This window comes from Ornithorhynchus anatinus, chromosome 2 (assembly GCF_004115215.2).
Source record: "Ornithorhynchus anatinus isolate Pmale09 chromosome 2, mOrnAna1.pri.v4, whole genome shotgun sequence".
Classification (NCBI taxonomy): Eukaryota; Metazoa; Chordata; class Mammalia; order Monotremata; family Ornithorhynchidae; genus Ornithorhynchus; species Ornithorhynchus anatinus.
This window is the reverse complement of record NC_041729.1, coordinates 91,518,564-91,540,982: the sequence shown is the minus strand read 5'-3', so window position 1 is coordinate 91,540,982 and position 22,419 is coordinate 91,518,564. Positions and strand designations below refer to the sequence as shown.

The 22,419-nt window shown below is 43.4% G+C and overlaps 1 protein-coding gene across 2 annotated transcripts in view; it reads left to right on the top strand.

The window, feature by feature from the left end:
- Window positions 1–22,419, top strand: part of TBPL1 (TATA-box binding protein like 1) — a 40,121-nt gene that overhangs the window by 5,438 nt on the left and 12,264 nt on the right. The window lies entirely within an intron of this gene.

Below are 22,419 nucleotides of genomic sequence, written 5' to 3'. Positions count from 1 at the left end.
CCACCTGTCAGCTGTGTGACTTTGACCTCTCGATGCCTCAGTGACCTCATCTGTAAAATGGGGATGAAAACTGTGAGCCCTAAGTGGGACAACCTGATTTTTACCTCGTATCTCCCCCAGCGCTTAGAACGGTGCTCGGCACAGAGTAAGCGCTTCACAGATACCAAGATTATTATTATAATTATTATCTTCCTCCACCACGGAGATCTCGGCATGCCCTCCGCCCGCTGTGGCCAGGACCAGCAAGTGGGAGATAGGGGAGGAATAAATAAATAAATCAAGCCAAGGAGAGGGCATCTGGAGCAGCCTAGGAGAGAGCAGAGTTGTAGGTCCTAGAGGGAGTAGGAAAATCGTAGGAACAGCCGTGACAGCACCTTGGGACAGAGGGGGTTTTCCATTTGCTCTCTGGAGATTTACAGTTGATAATAATCTGACTACCAAATTTTTTATCAGCATCAGATCTCTTGTCTGTGCCAACAAGTATTCTCCTAAGAAATCCTAGATAATCCTCAGGTAGCTACAGGGTTTTCGTAATTGTTTCCTTTCCTCCCTTGCTGCCATCGCTCTCGGGAGTTTCTGAAGCAGGAGCTCACATGGGGCAGCAGGCATTTAGAAGCGTGATGTCAGCGCTGTTCATCCTTGTTAATTTTAGGAGGCAGCGTAGTTGAGCAGAGAAGAGCGCCGTGTGGAAGAGTTTCGCTTTATTTTCCTCTCTCCAGTTGAAGAAAAATGACGTGATCACTCTGGGCCAACCCTGTCGCCCCAACAACCCCTTCTTACTTCACGGGATGTTTGGAAGACTGAAGGACAGAGGGTGTGAAAATTATTTTTAGATTTTTCTGAGATACGGCATTATGGAATTTCAAGGTCGTAGTAGTCTTGTTTGTTTGCTAAAATTGAGGCCCTAAGAAAAGATGCTTTTATTTAAGCCAGTCTGAACTGTGGACAGAAATTAAATCTGTGTAAATACAGACTAGCTGCTTTCAGGCGAAAGACCTTTTATGGCAACTAATCATCTTTGTAACGATTAGTTGTAATGATTAGTTGAGGAGTTGTGTGGTCTAGTGGAAAGAGCTTGGGTCTGCTAGTCAGAGGCCCTGAGTTCTAATCCTGGCCTTGCCACTTGTCTGCTGTGTGACCTCCAAGGTCATCTAACTTATCGGTGCCTCGGTTTCCTTATCTGCAAAGTGGGGATTCACTACCTCTTCTCCCTCTTACTTTGACTCTGAGCCCCAAGTGGGACCTGATTATCTTGTATCTACCCCAGCATCTAGTACAGTGCTTGGTTATCTAGATTATGATAAATGCTGAAATGGCCTTTAAAGGTTAATTATAAAATAGACCTTGTGCATGTGGCCATTTACCGTTATGCTCAAATCATGTTTTTTCCAGATTTCTGGAATGCTGAACCGTGGTAAGGAATTTGAAAAAATGGTCATCCACCTACTAAAGACAGTGTAGTAATCACCACAAACCAGTAATGTGTGAAAAATGACTTTGGTGGACTTGTGCAAGTATACTAGGTATGCAGAATATGTTTGTGATGTCAGAAATAATCAGAGGTACACATGATTTCTGAATTTTCTTAGATGTTCTGTTGCCTTTAAAAGGTGGATGTGGTGCATTGTTTCTTCCTAGTGGAAAGTACTTCCTGGATAATTCAGTGTCTGGCAGAAATACACCGGTGGTTTTTTCTGAATGCATGTGGTCAATAATATAGTCTAGTGAGTAATTTCCTTCCTCACTACCAAAATGCTTCTGATAAAATGATTAAATCTATGCTAACCTTTAATTTTGAAAGAAATAAAAAATAGTGGAATGTTGCCTGGAGATTGTCCGTGGATCAATTCCTATTGTGCTTTAATTTTTTTTTTTTGGTTTTGCTGTGACCTGCTTTGAAGTAATTCCTTAGGTGTTAAAGAAATGAAACAAGGAAGTAATCATGACCTTCTGAGCTGCAAGAGCACAGGCATTTTCTAATTGCAGCTTTTGTGGTGACCTAAACTCTCCAACCCCATAAGTCTTTTAGAAGATGATACGGGGAGGGGAGTTGGAGGAGGGGGGGAGTGTGTATGTGTGTAAATAGTGATGGGGTTGTCTTTTATCTGCTGGTGAATACTAGTAATGGGTTGGGGATAATTGATTTTACTACCTTCTCGATTGTTAGCTTCTAAAACTGAGGAATTGGTTGACTCCTCTAAGAAGGATGTGGATCCTTTGGGATTATTCTGCACTAATACGAGTGATGTCATTTCCTTGCAGGTCTCTTTGAAATTTTACACTGTAGTATTTCGGCTCCGATTAATCAAAACTGACATACAATTTTTGTTGGAAAAAAGATGAAATGAGTGATTATTGTTAAGTGTTTTTCAGCCTCATAAAGGCTGCTTCTTGTTAGAGTGGTTTTTGAGGCTCACCCGTTAAAGCAGTGAAGGTTCTGTCTGTGATCATCAGTCCCATTAAAAACATATTGGCTGAAGTAGGACTTTCCCCACTTTAAAGCCCTGGGCCGTGCCCCTTTCCCTCTCTGTCTTGCCCAGGCATCTGGTGATTACATATGGCAGATGGGCTTGGTGGGGGAGACAGAGAAATGGGGGGGGGGGACAAGGTGGAGGGAGGGGGAGAGATGGAGTGAAAGAGAAAGACAGACACACTGTTCTGAAAGGAAAGCCAACAAAGCCCAATCTGGCACTCCGCTGCAGCAGCTAAAGTAACGTTTCCCCTTGGATTTGATTTTTTCATTGTTGTTGTTGTTGTCAGCCATGTTGCACTTGAGAGAATAGACGTGAAGGGCTTCATTACTGTTTTATTGAAGTCAGTCAATCATTCAATTATATCAGGCAGATAATTGCTGCCGTTCCCCACTTCAAAGCGCTACTGAAGGCCCATCTCCTCCAAGAAGCCTTCCCTGACTAAACCTTCCTCTCCTCTTCTCCCATTCCCTTCTGCTCTGCTCTTACTTGCACCTTTATTCAACTTCCCATCACCACAGCACATGTATTTATATCTGGAATTTTATTTATTTATATTAATGTCTCTAGATTGTGAGCTCTAGACTGCGAGTTCGTTGTGGGCCGGAATATGTCTGTTGTTATAGTGTACTTTCCCGAGCGCTTAGCGTACAGTGCTTTGCACACAGTAAGCGCTCAATAAGTACGGTTGAAGAAATGAATGAGTATTGAGCACTTACTATGTGCAGAACGCTGTGCCTAGAACTTGGGAGAGTACAGTACAACAGTTTGACACATTCCCTGCCCACATTCTCCCAAGCGCTTAGTACAGTGTCCTGCACGCAGTAAGCACTCATTAAATCAGAGAAGCAGCGTGGCTCACTAGAAAGAGCATGGGTTTAGGAGTCAGAGATCATGGGTTCTAATCTCAGCTCCACCACCTATCAGTTGTGTGACTTTGGGCAAGTCACTTCACTTCTCGGCGCCTCAGTTACCTCATCCATAAAATGGGGATTAAGACTGTGAGCCTCACGTGGGACAACCTGATTTCTCTTATGTACCCCAGTGCTTGGAACAGTGCTTGACACATAGTAAGCACTTAACAAATACCAACATTATTATTATTATTATTATCATTAAATCTGATTGATTTTTTTGAGGGCTACATTCACCAAAATTGGACAAGGTTAGGAAGAAACAATTTTTATACTTCTGTTCTGTTATCTATGTGTAATTTGAGAATGATCTGTCTTCACTTGTGCTATTCTTTGCAGGATACTACACATAAGTCATTCTTTTATCCTGTCCGGCCATCTTACAGCACAGAGGTACTCAGGCCCAGAAGAAAGGTTGGGGGAAAATGGGGTTATAGGAAATTGCAGGAGAGGGAACTGGTGGTGGTAGCTACATTGAGCTGTAGGGATCCCTTGTGAGGATTTGCCCTTGCGCTGATTCTGTCCCCCGATTACTCCCCGATTTGTGGACTGCAAGCAAATGATTCTGTACCTTGCAGCTTGAGACTCTACAGATTGCGAGATACTGTCTATGGGGATTTAAAAGCCGCTATTTCGAAGAGTCACGTCCTTGGAGAACCTCTTGTTCAGTCACCACTGATTCAGTGGGAGGTAATAGGTTGGAGAGTAGGCATTGTGAAGATACCATCAGGACTCAAATTTTTTGAAAGAAATGCGCATGTTATTGTTACATTCTCCACTCATCCGAATGCCCGGCACCCTGGCTATTCACTGTTATTTTATTGTATAAAGTACTCTTTAAGGGTGCAAAAACACAAAATACCGAACAGTTAAGGCCGAGGCAGAGGCTAGAAAGTGTGGCTCTATTATGGTTTGATCCACTTCACCCTTGTGAGTCCATCTCTTTCTTCTTACCCTAAATCTTAGTACAGTGCTCTGCACATGGTAAGTGCTCAATAAATACTATTGAATGAATAAATCTACTTGCGCCATCTGTGGATCATGATAGATCCAAAACAAATTTACGTTATGGGGTGAATGTTCCCTAATTCTTCCATCACGTTCTGTCCAAATCAGTGAAAACATGGGTTGTAGCAGAACTGGGTTCCCTCGAGGCATTCAGACCATTTATCCACTCTTCTGTCTTCCACAGTCATCTTCTCCCCTTGCTCACGCATTGGACAGGCCCTGTAAATAAGCTCCCTTTCCCAAACTCTGCACTGCCCCAGATCTAGTTTTGCTCATTTGGGAATTATGGAAGTAATGATGAATTCTTAAGAGAACTTCAATTGGATTTTTTGTGAAAGTAGAAAGTCCTATGACCCTATCTTATTAGATAGAGACCGGTTGGGTGGCCTAGTGGAAAGACTATGGGCCTGAGAGGACCCGGATTCTAATCTTTCTAGGCTGTAAACTCATTTTTTTTGTTTTTTTCTTTGGTATTTAAGAGCTGGTATCTTCCGGACACTGTATACTAAGCATTGGGGTAGATCCAAGGTAACCAGGTGGACGCAGTCCATGTCCTTCATGGGGCTCACAGTCTTAATCCCCATTTTACAGATGAGGGAACCGAGACCCAGAAAAGTGAAGTGACTTGCCCGAGGCCACGAAGACGAGCGGTAGAGGTGGGATTAGAACCCAAGTCCCCTGACCCCCCAGCCCTCGCTCTTTCCATTTGGCCACAGTGCTTCTCTAGCAATAAGCTTGTTGGGGACAGGGAATGTGTCTGCCAAGTCTATTGTACTTTCCCGAGGGCTAGTACAGTCCTCTGAATAAAGTAAGTGCCCGATAAATACCACTGACTGCTTGATTCTAATCCCAGTTCCACCACTTATTTGTCGTGTGACCTAGGACAAGTCACTTCTCTGTGCCTCAGCTTCCTCATCTGCAAAATGAGAATTCCGTACCTACTCTTTCTCCTGCTTAGACCGTGAGCTCCATGTGGGATCTGATTATCTTATATCTACCCCAGCACTTAGTACAGTGCTCGACACATAGTAAGTGCTTAACTAATCCCATTATTATTATTATTATTTCTTTATTAGTGTTTATGCTAGTTTCATTATTCTGATCATCCTTTGATTTTTGTCAAATGCTATTCTCAAAAATTTTGATTAGTGTCTTCTCTGTCCCCATCCACTCAATTGTATTATTCCAGCTTTTTCAAACCAGAGAGCTGGAGAGAAGTTATGGTAAGGGAGGGAGGGGAGGCAGGGAAAGAGTCTTAGTGAAGGCATACTTTTCAGGATTCGTACTTGAGATGAGTTAAGCCTAATTAGCCTTAGTAGTTTAAGCAGCATTTATCGATTAGACTGTAAGCCCGTCAAAGGGCAGGGACTGTCTCTATCTGTTACCGATTTGTACATTCCAAGCGCTTAGTACAGTGCTCTGCACATAGTAAGCGCTCAGTAAATACTATTGAATTTATGATTGCTCACTTGGTGCGGAGCACTGGACTGGGTGCTTGGGTTGTACAGAATAACAAACTAACACATTCCCTGCCCACAAGGAATTTATGCTTTAATGGGGGAGACACACATAAAATTATTTTCAACTAGAGAGGGCAGAAAGAAAATGGGCATACAGACATGCGTGAAATAAAAAAGGTGGATTTAGTTAGACTAATCATTAAATTCACATTATAATAGCAGTTCTACCAATTTGAGTAAATAAGAAATTGAAATGTAGTGTGCTATTTCATTCCCATAGTGCAGATCGGGAGTAAACTTGAAAGTGTAACAGTGCAGAAAAAGGGGGGAAATTAGGAAAATGAGAGAGAAGCTGAGAGAAGTATTTCCAGCAAAGTATATGTTTGTATCTTTATAATGGCAAGCAATACATCATCCTCTTGAGTCCAGGGACTGGGTCTAGATCCCATCCTGGCCCTCTTTCCCAGCATTTAGTGCAGTGTCTTGCGCCTAGTAAGCCCTAAATAAATACTAATCCTACTACTGCTATTACTCTGTAAAGCATTTAAAAAAAATGATTATTAGATTATAATCAGGGCTGGTTGGGGAAACATTGAAGTGTTTATTTCTAGGTAAATTGAATCCTCGGTAGAAGTAGTAGTAATTTTGAGCATCCATTGAGTACAACACATTATACTAAGTGCTTGAGAGGGAAAAAAAAAAAGCAAAAACATACTCCCTACCCACAAAGACCTTACAATTTAATAGAGGATTCAGACATACACTATTATTTACTAATAGTGGAAGCAAGAAGGAGAACAGGAATCAGGTAGAAGTGCAAGAATGCTGGAATGAAATAGAAAGAAACCAAATTCCTAATTGAGTCTACAATCGAGAAATGCCCTTTCACCAATTCCCAGGTTACAGTCACCGTGGAGATATCACCTTCATTGTGTGATGCCTCATCCTGCACATATGCTCAGCCAACCTCATGGTTTTGGTTGAGGGCTACAGGTAAATAATGATAATAATGATAGTATTTGCTAAGAACCAACTGTGTCAAGCACTGTTCTAAGCTCTGGAGTGCAAGTGGATCAGTTCCCAAACCGGGCTCATAATCTAAGTAGGAGAGAAAACCGGTATTTAAACCACCATTTTACAAGAGAGGAAACTGAGGCCCAGAGAAGTGGTGATTTGCCCAAGGTCACACAGCAGGCGAGTGGTGGAGCCAGGAATAGAAACCGCGTCCTCTGCCTCTCAGATTGCTCTTTTCACAGGGCCAGTCTGCTTTTCACATTGTTGTCACCTGGGCTATGACTAAGTCTTAAGTGTATTTTGGATGAAACTCTGCCCACACTTTGTGTCACATTTTCAAGGCATTGAAGGGACCCTTTGGAAAAAAAAAAACCCAAGGAAGTTGTGTGAACCGAAGAGCCAATTTAATGCAGAAGTGGATAATGTAGATGACGATGAATGAATTGCATCTCATTTAGAAGAATCGCCCAACAAGGACCTCATCAAACTTTGATTAAGACATTGCATCAGTGCAAGATCCCCAAATGGGTGAAGTTACGGTTTCTCCACTACCAGCTAAAATCTTGGGATTGAAAAATTTTTACGTGAATTTTCAAGAGAGCGGATAAACCTGTAAATATGATTAGATAAGAAGATCGCAATAATGAGAAATGTTCAGAGGTGAGCCAAGGTGTGTAGAAACACATTTTTGAAACACATTTGACTGCCACAAGATGTTTTAAAAAGAAACGAGGGATGTGGTTCAGGATAAAATGGGCAGGAAAAAAAATCAGTATCACAGTTGGTAGAAGCTGCTACTTTTGCAGTCTCCTGCAAACTCATTCATTCAGCTCATTCGTGTAAAATTTTGCTGTTATGCTTTACGTTACTCTCATAGAGTCAAACTTTGTTTAGTGACGTGTTATCACAGTTAAAGCCTTTCTAAAGTCCCACCTACCATAAAAAGTCTTTCTTAACTCCCCAATACCTGAGCTGTATAAACTCAATTGCTACCGCTAGCTCTTATGTGTATTTATACCCACCCAAATCAATTGACTAGATATTGTACATTCCTTTTGGTTAGTCTGTAAATATTTTTGAATTTTATCTTCCCAATTAAGTTAAAGTGTAAGCTCCTTGTGGGCAGGGAACATGCCTCATACTTCTGTTATACTTTCCCAAGCACTTAACACGGTGTAGTGTGCTCAACTGGTTTTCAATAAATACCATTTTTCCTATTTGTAAGTTAATTTCATGTTTTATGGAGGCTTGGGAACAGATCTGTACTTATACCATGGACATTTGTAGGAAAACAACCCATGAGACAACCCCAGGGTCATGAAACGTAGCCTGGTTGCGTTGTCCAGTGGGGTAACATTTCGGAGTCCCTCCACCCTTTCTTCTGGTTGGAATTAAACCTGAAAGCTCTTCGTATGAAGGTTTGAGTGTGCGCCAGTGATCCAAAGCCTTTAGGTTTTTTTCTTCCTAACAAAATGGGATGGTGGTTTAGATTCACTGTAAGGTAACTTCACTAAATTAACCTCTAAAAACACTGCCCACCATCTCTTGGCCTCCAGCGTGGCTCAGTGGAAAGAGCACGGGCTTTGGAGTCAGAGGTCATGGGTTTGAATCCCGGCTCGGCCACTTGTCAGCTGTGTGACTTTGGGCAAATCACTTAACTTCTCGGTGCCTCAGTTACCTCATCTGTAAAATGGGGATTAAGACTGTGAGCCCCACGTGGGACAACCTGATTCCCCTGTGTCTACCCCAGCGCCTAGAACACTGCTCGGCACATAGTAAGCGCTTAACAAATACCAACATTATTATTATTATTATTACCTGGGCCCTCTTTGATTGCGAAAGAATCGCCTGGAGTCCAGCTAGTTGTTACACTCACATCTTTTGTGACACTGGGCCCACTTTGCCGTCTTAACCCTGGACCAGGAGAGACTATATTTGGTCTATTAATCCTTCTTCTCCCAATGCACTGCAACAAGACAAAGGGGGTAAGAGACCCGAACAGCCTCCAAATACTAGCGCTGCGAAAGCCTCGTTAACCACGGCAGGTAGAACATTGGCCAGCAATTAATATTTAATCAATATTTGCCGGCCATTATTCTGTCTGGGAAAGCTGGGCAGTGCCAAAAGGAGATGCAAATAGAGTTTTAAAGTCCCTGAGTGATAAAGTTGCACACCGTGCGTTCAGGTCACACGTGCACTTAACTCTAAGGTTTTTACTTGGAAGAGGAGTGGAATCACAACCTCCCAGGGTATGTCCCCGTGACCCTGGCCCATTTTACCAGTTATTGGTTAAGAAGAGAGAGTGTGAAAAATTCACCACATGTCAGAACAGGTGCAGGTTTGTTTCTGGCAGAGACCCAAGCAAGCAGCAGTAGAGCGGAGAGAGCCGGCAGAGAGCGATTTGGAATCTGAGCCCTCACCGATAAAGGTGGGCATAGGTTACCACCTTGGACAATGGAGGCAGACATCCAGCACCTTAGCTTCCTGGTACACGCAGCTTTTTTTTTTCTTCCGTGTAATTTCTGGGGTAAGTCACTTCACCTCTCTGGTCACATATGATTAGAAAGTTTGAAAGTATCCGTTCTTAGTCAGAAGACTGACTGGCCCAGCTTTGGCCCAGCCTTCTCACTTATAATTATTATTATTTTTAAATTATGGTATTTGTTAGGCACTTACTTTGTGCCAGACACTGTTCTGAGTGCTGGAGTAGATACAAGCTAATCAGTTTGGACACAGTCCATGTCCCACATGAAGCTTAGTCTTAACCCCCATTTTATAGATGAGGTAACTGAGGCCCAGAGAAGTGAAGTGACTTGCCCAAGTCACTTCCTGAGAGCTGCTTGGAGAAACTGTTCGGTAACTCCTTAGAGCTACCCAGTTGTAGAAGACCCGTTCCGTGCAAATCTACTCACTCCGGCCACCCAAATATTTTGAGTGGAGATCCAAATCGGTACTTTTAATGTAATAATAATGATAATGTTATAATGAGAGTATTATTAGGTGCCAAGCACTGTACTGAGCACTGAGGTAGAGACCAGATAATCAGATCAGGCACAGTCCCATTCTCACAGGGTGCTCACAGTCTAAGAAGAAGGGGAAACTGCGATTTTATCTCAATTTCATGGATGAGGAAGCTAAGGCATGGAGAGGTTAAGTGACATACCCAAGGTCCCACAGTAAAGAGGTGGTCGAGCTGGGACTAGAACCCAGGGCTCCTGACTCCCAATCCCATGCTCTTTCCACTAGACCGTACTGCCTCTTCCATGTTAAGACATTTAGCACCGTTATATTAATTAGATGAGGTATAAACAAAGTCCAGTTTTAACCCATATCTTTGCAAAACTTATTCACCATCCCCAGTGGCCACATTCCCCCCAACCCCTTGCACTTCTTTGCAACAGATTTTCTGTGGTCCACCATGTTTTATAGATCTTGCTGGACCCCTCCTGAACCCAGTTTTCATGGAGAATTTCACCGCCTCGTGGCTCGACCCTTAGTCCTTCTTGCAATTTGTATATATTATTTCTTACCCTATTTATTTTGTTAATGAGATGTACATCTCCTTGATTCTGTTTATCTTGATGCTGTTGTTTTGTTCTGTTTTGCTTTGCTGTCTGTCTCCCCCGTTTAGACTGTGAGCCCGTCGTTGGGCAGGGATGGTCTCTAACTGTTGCCGAATTGTACATTCCAAGCGCTTAGTACAGTGCTCTGCACATAGTAAGCGCTCAATAAATACTATTGAATGAATGAATGAAAGGTTACCCAACTAGAGACCGACCCCCGCACCCAGGCCAACCTACGAACCCATCGTTACGAACTATTCCAAAATGCTGGTGGGGCTTCTTCCCCACCTAGCTAGCCTTCCTTTTCCCAATCCTCTTCTGGGATAAACCACACCTTACGCAGCAACTGGGCAATCTCTTTTAGGAAGGGGCTCCAAAGGAGTGAGCCGCCTTTCCCAAAACTTCTAAATTTATCTCCCCATTTCCGAGCACGGGTTAGCTAACCTAGTTCGCCCGTCATATAGGGTATGCCTGTGTCTATCCATTAGAGCTGTATATAGCCTAGCGCTGAGGATGGATTTATACATAAAGTGCTAGAGGGGGCTGTTAAGTTAAGATGACTCAGATCTCAACTCTGTTTCCTTCCTTTCTTCTCACTGGTATTAAATTATAAGGAAGAAAAAGGGCCACTGGGGAGGAGATCGGGTCGTTCGTCTGTTGTGGGATGTGATTCTCCAAGCTGGGCGCGTAGGTTGCATGAAAAGTTTACAGGTGCCATCTTATGGGAGCGGGTCTTGATGTGGGGGGTAGGAGGCACACCCTTCTGGCCATCCTACTGGGGGAATCGTGACGGCTGCTATATGCAACTTTAGCAACAGTTCCGTGTCCTTTTCTTCTTTCTGTCTGCACAGGGAGCTGTGTTTCTGGCTGTCGAATTCAAATCAATTCATTCATATTTATTGAGCACTTACTGTGTACAGAGCATTGTACTAAGAGCTTGGGAGAGAAAAGACTGGCGGCTCCCTGGAAGTGTTTCTCTTCAAGCTAGTGGGTAGAGGAAAGAACATGAGAAAGGGTCGTGAAGGGAGGAGTGTATTCCCCGCGGGCCCAGAAAAGGGGTGGTGCACACCAAACCAGAAGACAAGACTGCAGCTCATGGGGGTCGGTCGCAAACATTAGCAGGGCTGGTTAGCTGCAGATAAGCCCCTCTGCTAGCATCGGTCAGTCTTAATAATAGTATTTATTAAGCAGCTATTGTGGGAAAAGACCTGTACTAAGGGCTGGGAAAGAATACCCAGGTGGGCATTAGACATGGTCCCAGGCCCCCAAAGGACTCACTGTCTACAAGGAGGGGGAAAGGAAAGGTTGGTGGCAGAGGTGGAAAAATGAAACGGTAGAAACTTAAAAGACATGGACAATGATAAATATGTTAAGAGGAACAGGGGACTGCCGCTAAAGGAACTGAGCTCAGGCTCCTTGCAGCCAAGTTCAACAGTAACAGCCATCACCACTTTTCCAATGTTATTACATTAGTAATTTGAAAATGTCTCTCCCCCCATGCCTTTCACTCACCAAACAAGCAGTACATGTCTAAGCAATTATCCCATTTGTCCTATGAACACAATTAGTAGCTGATTACTAAGCAGCGTGGCTCAGTGGAAAGAGCCTGGGCTTTGGAGTCAGAGCTCATGAGTTCGAATCCCAGATCTGCCACCTGTCAGCTGTGTGACTGTGGGCAAGTCACTTAACTTCTCTGTGCCTGTTACCTCATCTGTAAAATGAGGATGAAGACTGTGAGCCCCACGTGGGACAACCTGATTCCCCTGTATCTACCCCAGCGCTTAGAATAGTGCTCTGCACATAGTAAGCGCTTAACAAATACCAACATTATTATTATTATATTTGTAAAAATTGCCGGCACAGGGTTTTCCGACCTGTCTTTCAGGCACCTAAGAGCAAACTTAGAGCCAAGAATGATATGGGAGCCTCTGAGCAAAGCAGAAGCCCTGGGATGTTGTTCATCTTGTGAAGGGGAAGATAGTAGGAAACTTAGGAAAACACTTTGGTGGTTCAGATTTCCCTGAAGTTAAAACCCTGTTACCCTAACCTCCCTTCCCTTATCTCGGTGCATAAGTGTTAGCTACCTTACCAGTTCCCTTCTTTCCTTTCTTTGTTTCTCCAATCAGGGGCTCTCAAGATGGAAAGAGACGTTGAGTGGTATTCTTGTCCAAAGCTTCTCAACGTTTTTTTGATTTGAACACACACCCCACAATTGCCCAACCCTTGCAGGAGCCTTTGGGTACAGCTGCTCACAGATTCCAGCTCTGAGGTGCTGCCATTTTTTATTCCACAACAAAATAGAGCTATTGGTGTTGTGAAATTCTTGAAAATATTCATTCCTTCAATCGTATTTGAGCGCTTACTGTGTGCAGCGCACTGTACTAAGTGCTTGGAATGTACAATTGGGCAACCGATAGAAACAACCCCTGCCCAGCAACGGGCTCACAGTCTAGGAGTGCCAAAGCCATACTCCTGTCCCACCTCACATTAGGTGGGAGCTGATGATTTAAGCCAGATCTCTGTGCCTTCAATAGTAATAGTAGTGATGGCGGTGCTTATTGAAAATCCACTGGTTACAATGCACTCTTCCAAGGGCTTGGAAAAATACAACAAAATTAAGAGATGTTCAAATTTTTTAAAAAGCCCTTACAAAGAGTGATTGGCATAAATAATTGAAGGTACCATTGAATAAACATAAATATTCATTTATTCAGTTTTAATTCAATATTCAATTTATTAATTTAATTCAATTAATTTAATTTAATATTTAATTCAATAAATATTCATTGTTGGAGGAGATGAACATAGGGAGAGCTATGGCCTTTGAAGATGATAAAGTGGGAAGCGGCAGGATGTGAGGGATAGAGCACAGGCCTGGGAGTCAGAAGGTCATGAGTTCTAATCCTGGCTCCACCACTTGTCTGCTGTGACCTTGGGCAAGTCACTTCACTTCTCTGGGCCTCAGTTAACCCATCTGTAAAATTCTCAGTCTAAATCAATTAATCAATCAATCCTCACTAGTATAGTGGTTAGTATCCCTGCCTGTCACGTAGGAGACCAGGGTCAGGGAGGTGAATATTCCCTCTAGACTGAAAGCTCGTTATGAGCAGGGAATGGGTCTGTTTCCTGTTGTATTGTGCTGTTCCAAGCGCCTAGAACAGTGCTGTGTACAAAGTAAGCACTCCCTTACTATTGAATACTGTTGAATGAATGCATGAATCAGTGGTATTTATTGAGCTCAAAGTATATGTAGAATACTGAACTAAGTGCTTGGGAGAGAGTAAGTCAGCAGAATTAGCGGAGACATTCCCTGCCCATAATGAGTTTACAGTCTTGAGATATTAAAGGGGAGGGAGAACTGGTATTTAATCCCCATATTACAGATGAATAAAATTAAGCACAGAGAAACTAAGTGATTTGTCCATGATTATGCAACAGGCAAGTGGCAGAGCCAGGATTAGAACCTCTGTCTCTTGATTTGCAGTCCTTTGCTTTTGCCACAAGGCCACACTGCTACTATAAAGTCTTCCTAAAACCCCATCTCCTCCATGAAGTCTTTCCTGGCTAATTCACAACACTTAAAATCATCTTAACCCAACAGCCAAATTTTAAAACACACACACACATACACACACGACCCCCCCCCCCCATTTTCCTCCCCCCACCCCCCAAAAAACAAAATGTATATTTCAACCAAATAGTCAACTGTTGTTCTTTATCCTGAACTCTCTCCACCTTCAAAGCCTTATTAAGGCCACTTTCCCCCAAGAGGCCTTAATATTAAGCGTTCTTTTCCCCTACTCCCGCTCCCTTCTGCATCTGCTGTGCAAGCGCTCAATAAATACTATTGAATGAATTGAATGAATGAACTTTGATCTGTGACTTTTGAGCATTTGCTATTTGCCCAATCCTCAACCTCATAACATTTATTTACATATCTGTAAATTATATATTATAAAGTATTTATGTTAATGTCTGTCTCTCTCTCTAGACTGCAAAATCCTTATAGGCAAGGAACGTGTCTACGAACTCTGTTGTATTGTACTCTCCCAAGCGTTCAGTACAGTATTCTGTGCACAAGAAGCGGTCAATAAATACCATTGATGATTATGAAAAAATAACTTGGGTTTTGCTTCTCTTGTACTTTCACAAGTGTTTAGTATATTGTGGGCTGGGAATGTATCTGTCTATTGTTATATTGTACTCTCCCAAGCACTTAGTACAGTGCTTTGCACACAGTAAGTGCTCAATAAATATGATTGAATGAATGAATGATTGTGTTGCGTGCACTCAAATAGGCACTTTAAAAATACCACTACTATTCTTCCTTTTTCAAATCACGCAATATTTGATATCACTGCAGAGATGTTTGAGAAACTACTTTCTTGCCCTGTACTAGAGCTATGCCAAGCCTTGATGGAAACACTTCTGAAAACTAGGCTTTTCAATCAACCAATCAGGGAATTTATTGAGCACTCACTATGTGCAAAGCACTATACTAAGCACTTGGGAGATTACAATGCAGTAGAATTGGAGACCTGATCCCTACCCACAAGGAGTTTACAGACTAAAAGACCATATCAGTAGACTTTGTTAGATGTAAGAATTTAGGAACCAAAGCAAAGTATTTCTGGTTCCCTAAATGTTTCTCAGACACCATCGTCTACTGTAATTTTGGTGTGCCTCTTTTCGGGATTCCAGTAGTGCCTAGAGATTAAAAAGAGGTGGCAATGTGAGCAAGGCAGGATTGACCCTCGGGGAGGTGGCTTGGGAGAGTTCGTTCATGTGGGGCCGCCATATATCACGATGCCCAGTGTGACGATGGCCTCATCGTCGAGGCCTTCGTCACAGGAGCCTAAGAAACCCACCATGCTGAGGGGGAAAAGGTGGAGTCCCATAACCTGCCCCATCTCTGAGGATTTCCTACCAGGAGGGGTTTTTAGTTGGCCAGAAGCAACCGAAAACAATATCGAGATACAGGTCTGAAGAGGAAGCTGTCACGTGTTTGCTGCTGTGATAATCTCACAAGCCAACACAATTGACACCTGCCTGCTAGGTATGTACTAAAAGGGGCAATTAACATCTGAGAGGGACCTATTTATTTTGAACAATCAACCAACAGTTCAGTGACTATTCCGTGGGTTAATTGAGTTCAGCTCCTAGGGCAAACTGGTATTCTGTGCCCCTAGGGGGTTTAGTATAGGGTCACCGTGGGGAGTTTCACTCATTAGATCTCTGGGCCATTGGGATTTAAACAGGCCATCTTCCACCCGGTGTTTGCCTCATCCAACTCCCTTTCCAGTTGCTCGCTTTATTTCACCCTCATCAGAGAAGAAGATCCATGGAGAAGAAACTCTGGAAGAGAGAGAGTGAGTGATGAGTGAGTATGTGTATTGTGTGAGAGAGAGAGAAAGAAAAAGAAGGGAAGGAGGAAAGAAAGAAAACAGGGTCTCCCTGTCGCCGCTTTACCTCTTCCATCCTTTGGGTCGCATCGTAGGCATTAGCCAGGAACAGAAAGAGAAATGGGAAGAGAATGTGGGCTTGATGGCACTGGCGGCGGCTAGGTCTGTATTTGTCTTTTCTCCCAGGGCTGGAGCAAGGAGGTGAGGCTACAGCGGAAACCGGAGGGAGTGTCGCTTTCTGGGGGACAACCGAGGCAAGAGACCAGCACTTCAGTACTTGGCAGGGACTGGGGGACGTTGGGGGGGAGCCAGTTCGCTTGATCCAGCCATACTTCTGGGTGGCTTTCAGTGGCGGCAATGGCTAAACTGTTGCTGCTGCTGCTGGTCTGGAACTGTCCTTGACTCCTAGGCTGAAGCCCCTGCATTATTAGTCTGGCCCTGGACAAGGTTCATTTGGGGCCCATGGCTCTGCTTCCCCGATTCTCTGGGATCGGATCCTTGAATTTCAGTATGTATTAACAGCGTGGAGGCATTCCTCCCAATTTGTGGTTGTAATGATGATGCTTTAATGTAACTTTACTATTGAAAGTGCATCACCATAGAAACCTTTAATAAACACCTCAGAGTAATAAACTCTAAAGTGGAGTTGTTTAAACAGTCTTAAAGCCGGAAATTGAGCGTTTACAAATTTTTACATTGCAGAATGCACAGTTCACTCCATTTCGATTTACAAAATACCACTAATCAGCAAAATCATTTTACCTTGAAAAACCAAGTTTCTTACTGTCCAGAAGCTGGTATCATACTAAATCTTTACCTTTTTTTCAAAAGGTACATATAAAACTTTGCATTGGTGGAAACATGAAGTCGAGTGCCATTTTTGTTATTCCGCTTATGTTTATTCTGGTTATGGTTATTCTGGTTTGTTATTTAGTAATGGCAGTGACTGTTTTATGCAGGCAGTCGATTGGTAAGTGTAAATATTCAGTCTGTTGTTTGATTTCCATAGATAAAAATAGTTCTTATGTAGCTGTACTCGTGTCAGTCGCGCTAACGGTACTTTCTCACATAATTATTTTTACCCTTTCCTTCCAATAGAAAATTCCAGTTTCTAAAAAAAAATAAAAAAACGTTTTGGAGTTAATAATCTTTCAGGGAGTACGCTAAATTAGAGGCAATGATCAACAGGCAGCATTATTACATTTGAAGCTAAATGTGAGCATCGCTAGCCCAGTTAGCCCTTGATTACGCATAAATCGACTGTTATCACCAAACCTGCCCTCTGCAACATTGTTGTGTTTTCTAGGCTCTCTGGGCCTGGGACTTTCTTTCCCATATCCAGGTTGGTTTCTCGGCTCTCTCCACCTGGGTCCCCGACTGTCTTCCTTGTTTTGTATGTCACATCCCTATTCCTTTACTATGGAAAATCAAGAGCTGATTGCACCGTGTTCAGTTCTTACTTTATAATGCAAAAAAAAAGCAACAGCTCATTCCCTCTACCTTCTTAATATAGCTCTTCCCAAATCTCCCTTGCCTCTGCCATTTGCTGCCACATTACTAATTGTGATTATGTAGCATTTTGTATGAACGCTGTGAAAAGGGTTACCCTTCTTGCTTTTTCACTGAAATCAAAGCACTGGCAGAGATACACATTTTAAGATCATCAAGAGAGTCCCTGAACTAGAATTAAAACATGCAGTCAGTCTTCATTAGCACTAAGACAGCCCCCAAATATATGAAAGACCTATAGGAATCACTTCACTTGTCTCTTAAATACCGTGACAACCAGTTGAGGTTGGCTATGTTTTTGCATCATTGTCATCCTGAAGAAAAGTGGGTCTGGATACAGAAGGATGAGATTCAGGTAGCAGGAGGGCAGCAAGTGGAATAAGCTCTCTCTTCTCTCTATATAGTGTGCTTTTTTTTATCAACTTTCATGACAGTTTGCTGGCCTAGGAAAAGGGGGGTTCTGGGGAATTGTGATTTCCTTGCCCTATCCCTGTTGACTAAAACAGAGTAAGAGGTTACTCTTTGGCTTCATCCCGGGTTTGGAAATATGTCTTCTCCAAGGAGCGGAACGTGGTACTGAGGTGGGTTTGGATACAGAGGGAACAAGAAGCCCATTTTGGATGCAGAAGCAGACAGCAAGGTGGCTAAGCCATTTCTCTCTTGGCTCTTGTCTTCAACCACTGACTTGGCCCAGCAAAGGAGAGGCTTCTGAGGAAGCATGGTTTCTCTCCTTTGGGGCGAGCACCATAAGTGGGGTTTTTTAACGTTTTCTATCCCTCTCCGTCACTACCTAGAACTCTCACTTTACCTTCTCCCCCTTTCAACCTGAACACCACGACCTGGGCAATGAGACAGGCACGTGGGCCTGGCTGGGTATGGAATCAAGTAAAACAGCAATGAGTGAGGTTTCCCAGCCTGAAGAAGGGCAGCTCACAGAGGCAGGTGTTTAATGGACCATTTCTCGGAGCAGCTTTCTCTCATCAGAGTGGTGGCCAGGAGGAAGGGATGTACCCGGAGAGGGATGGAGGGGAGATTTCACTGTCTCCTTCCAAATCTGACCAGAGGTAGTAGTGACCATCAGGTGATGCTACACTGCTCCCTGAAACAATAGCCACAAACTATAACGTGGCTCAATGGAAAGAGCATGGGCTTGGGAGTCACAGGTCATGAGTTCGATTACTGGCTTTACACTTGTCAGTTGTGTGACTGTGGGCAAGTCACTTAACTTCTCTGTGCCTCAGTAACCTCATCTGTAAAATGGGGATTAAGGCTGTGAGCCTCAAATGGGACAACCTGATTACCCTGTAGCTACCCCAGCGCTTAGAACAGTGCTCTGCACATAGTAAGCGTCTAACAAATACCAACATTATTATTATTATTAGCTTTCCTCTGCTCTGTTCCTGCTGTTGTTTGTCTCTGGTCTATCCAGATGTGCAAAAGACCTGTGTATATTTTTGGCCTCATTGTTCTTAGTTGTGTTTTTGTCTTTCCCTGGTTTTTGAAGGAAAGTGGAAGTGAAAAAGTCAAGCCCAAACCTTACTCAACCACTTTGGCTATCACATTTTACAGCGGCTTATGAGAGGGGTGATGGCCAGTAGTGCCTGCGGCTACTAAAGTGACAGAGATATTCTGTTCCGTGACCACAGGCTGCACCCGCTATCCCTGCTAGCCATCTGGCAATGTCTGCTGCTGGGGGAATAAGTGTTCTGAGCATTGGGTGTTGGGTGGTTTGTCACCACAACACCAAAAACCACTCATACACATGTTTTGCTGGTAGTAGGATGTAACCTATTCTCTCATCTCCTAACCCTCGAGTCCCAAAAAACGTCTAGAGCCCCAGCCTAACTACTTGCTGAAGGAGAGGCCACTCGATGACAAATTAGTTCCTGAGCCGTGCTCACTCTGAATGGCAGAGGTCCTGAGTAGATGCCCTTTTAAATTTTCACAAGTACAGTGTCTAGGTGTGCATGAGATATTGCTTGGCACATAGTAAGCGCTTAACAAATGCCATCATTTTTACTAGTAGCAACTTTCTTATTTATGGTTGCCATTTTGCCATTATCAGAGTGATAGCTATCAATCAATGGTATTTGCTGAGTGCTTACTGTATGCAGCACCCTGTACTAAGCACTTGGGAGAGTACAATACAACAGCATTGATAGACATGTTCCCTGCCCACGAGGAGCTTTCAGTCTAGAGGGGGAGACAAACATGAATATAAATAAACTATGGATATGTACATAAGGGCTTAGTACAGTGCTCTGCACATAGTAAGTGCTCAATAAATACTATTGAATGAATAAGTAATAATCGCGGTATTTGTTAAGTGCTTTCTATGTGCAAGCACAGTATTAAGTGCTGAGGTGAATGCAAGCAAATGAGGTTGGACACAGTCCCTGTGTCACATGGGGCTCACAGTTTTAATCTCCATTTTAGAGATGAGGTAACCGAGGCACAGAAAAGACTTGCCCAAGGTCACACAAGCAGACAAGTGCTCTGGGACTGAGGGTAGCGTGAATATCAAGTTCTCAAAGGGAGACTATATCAAGTGCAATATCAAGTATCACTATCAAGCGCAACTATCAGGTATCAAGTGCAAGGGAGAGCTTTTCTAAGTGTCATCGTATTCTGCTTATTAAGCAGCCACACATGCATGCTCCTGACTGGGAACAAGCAAGTGATGGGGTCTCCCGGTGGGGATGGAGAAGCAGTGTGGCTCGGTGGAAAGAGCCCGGGCTTGGGAGTCAGAGGTCATGGGTTCTAGTCCCGGCTCCGCCGCTTGCCAGCTGTGTGACTTTGGGCAAGTCACTTAACTTCTCTGTGCCTCAGTTACCTCATCTGTAAAATGGGGATTAAAAACTGTGAGCCCCAAGTGGGACAACCTGATCACCTTGTATTCCTGCCCCCCCACCCCCCCCCCGGCTTAGAACAGTTCTTTGCACATAGTAAGCGCTTAACAAATACCATCATTATTATTATTATTATGGAGGGCGAGGCACAGCTCTCAGCCTTTCAGGACTGAGAAGCATGCCAAGGAACGGATTGGAGTGTTAGCGGTTCACGCGGCGCCACTCATCATTTGTCATCTCTGCCAGGCGTGCTCCCACTGGAGCATGGATTGCAACGGGCAGGGGTGCGGCACATTGCCAGGTGCACACGAAGCCTTTTATACACCGCTCCCCTTTTCAGCTGAACAGCGCTGATGCCGTACCATCACCCCATGGCTTGGCAGGCAGCTCTTCGGGTCGCCGTTGGGGTTTTTGCCACTCACTCTCACATTAGCCGGCTATTTTTCAGGGTTCTCTCTGGGTCTGTCTGCCGGGCCAAACACCATGTGTGGTTCTTGAGTCAGAAACCTTCACTTCCGGTGGTAGAGGGCCACTGTGATTCCCAAATCAGTGCTCTTGTCCATGGGCCTCGCAGCAGGACTTGACGAACAAGTCAGACAGACACGGTGCCTGCCCTCTAGGAATTCAGAGTTTACAAAGATGCGAGGATTGTGGACAAACACATGCAAGGCTTAAAATTGTAACACAGTAAACTAAGAGTCTCCACACTAGACTCATGAACATGTAAACATTGGCACTGTAAATGCTCAAGATTCTTTTGGAGAGGGGTCAGGAAGATAGAAGATTAGGACACTGGGCAAGGAAAATCATTTTCCTTAGTATGTTAGGAAAGGTGTGAGTAGTTATTGGGACTGTAAGAAATCCACACGTGAGAGGAGGGGGAAGAAAGGAGGAGGGAATTGGTAGTAGAGAACCGGGCAAAGGGAATGGTGAGAAGGTTGGTGTAGGCAGAGCAAAGGGAATCAACAAAGGGAATAGGGAGCTTAATTGTGAGAGGGTAGAGAGCCTTATGTAGCAAAAGAAAAAGATGGGCTAGGATGCCAGAATAGTGTTACAAGAAACTGTATTAAATTCATGCTCAGGATGACAGAATAGCCAGAGAGCAGTGGTAAAAGTAGTGAACAGTGAACACATTTGAATTTTTTGGAAGTGATTGGGCTGAATAACTGGCTGGTATTGCCTGGGATTCTGGGATTGATGTGTTTTAATAAAACAACCACAGTACTTTCTTCAAACGGAAGGACAAATCTACCACCACTATTACAATGGAATAACTGGGTTTAGCCATTAGTTGTTTTTTTGGTGGTTGCTTTTTTGGTCGGGACCCACAGAGGCAGAATTTGGCAAGCAAGCAAAATTGTCATTGGGGACAGTTTGAGTTTCAGTGAGGCCTAGTAAGCACAGGACTAGGAGTGAGCTTGCTGCTGCCACTTGCCTGCTGAGTGATTCCGCTCAAATGAAGTACCTTCTCTGTGCATCAGTTTTCTCACCTGTAAAAGAGGGAGTCCTCTCTCCCCCATAGATTGCAAGCCTCACTTGGACCAGGGACTGTGTCTGAATTGATAGAATGATATCTATGGGATTGGCACATAGTAAATGTTTAATAAATACTATTCTTATTTATTTGGTAAAGGAAAAACTATCCTAAGATCATAACTGCGATAGTCCTATGGTTTCCCAAACAGGCTCCTCCTCCCTCCCATTATAGATTTCTCCACACCAAGAGGAGATGTTTTGTTTTATTTTAAATCTGAGACAAGAGTGCCACCTACTGAATAACAGTATTTTTCGTAACTACTCGTTAGGTTTCCCCAGCTTATGACGGACTCAAACAGTCCCATATCTAAATGTAATCTTGTTTCAGAATGCAAGTTCCTGGAAGCGAAATGAAATCAGTTTCAACTGTGCAGCACTCACTGCTTCTAAGGAGCATATATAGTGGTTACCATGACTGTTTTTTAAGTTCTTTTACTGTTACTTTCTGTCTGCCCTGTTTGTTTTTCCTTCTTTCCTTTCTCATCCATTACTTTAGTCTTTGGTCTCTCCCTTGAGCAATTCTGTAGTAACTTGGAAAGTTTTTACACAAAGGAGACTAATTTGTGATTTTAATCGATTGCCAATTGTAGCCTGGGTAATGTGTAAATAGTCTCCAAACTCAACCATAAATGAGCAGTAGTTTGTTATCACACACAGTCTCCTGCCTCAGTGAGATGAGATAAAAATGCAGAA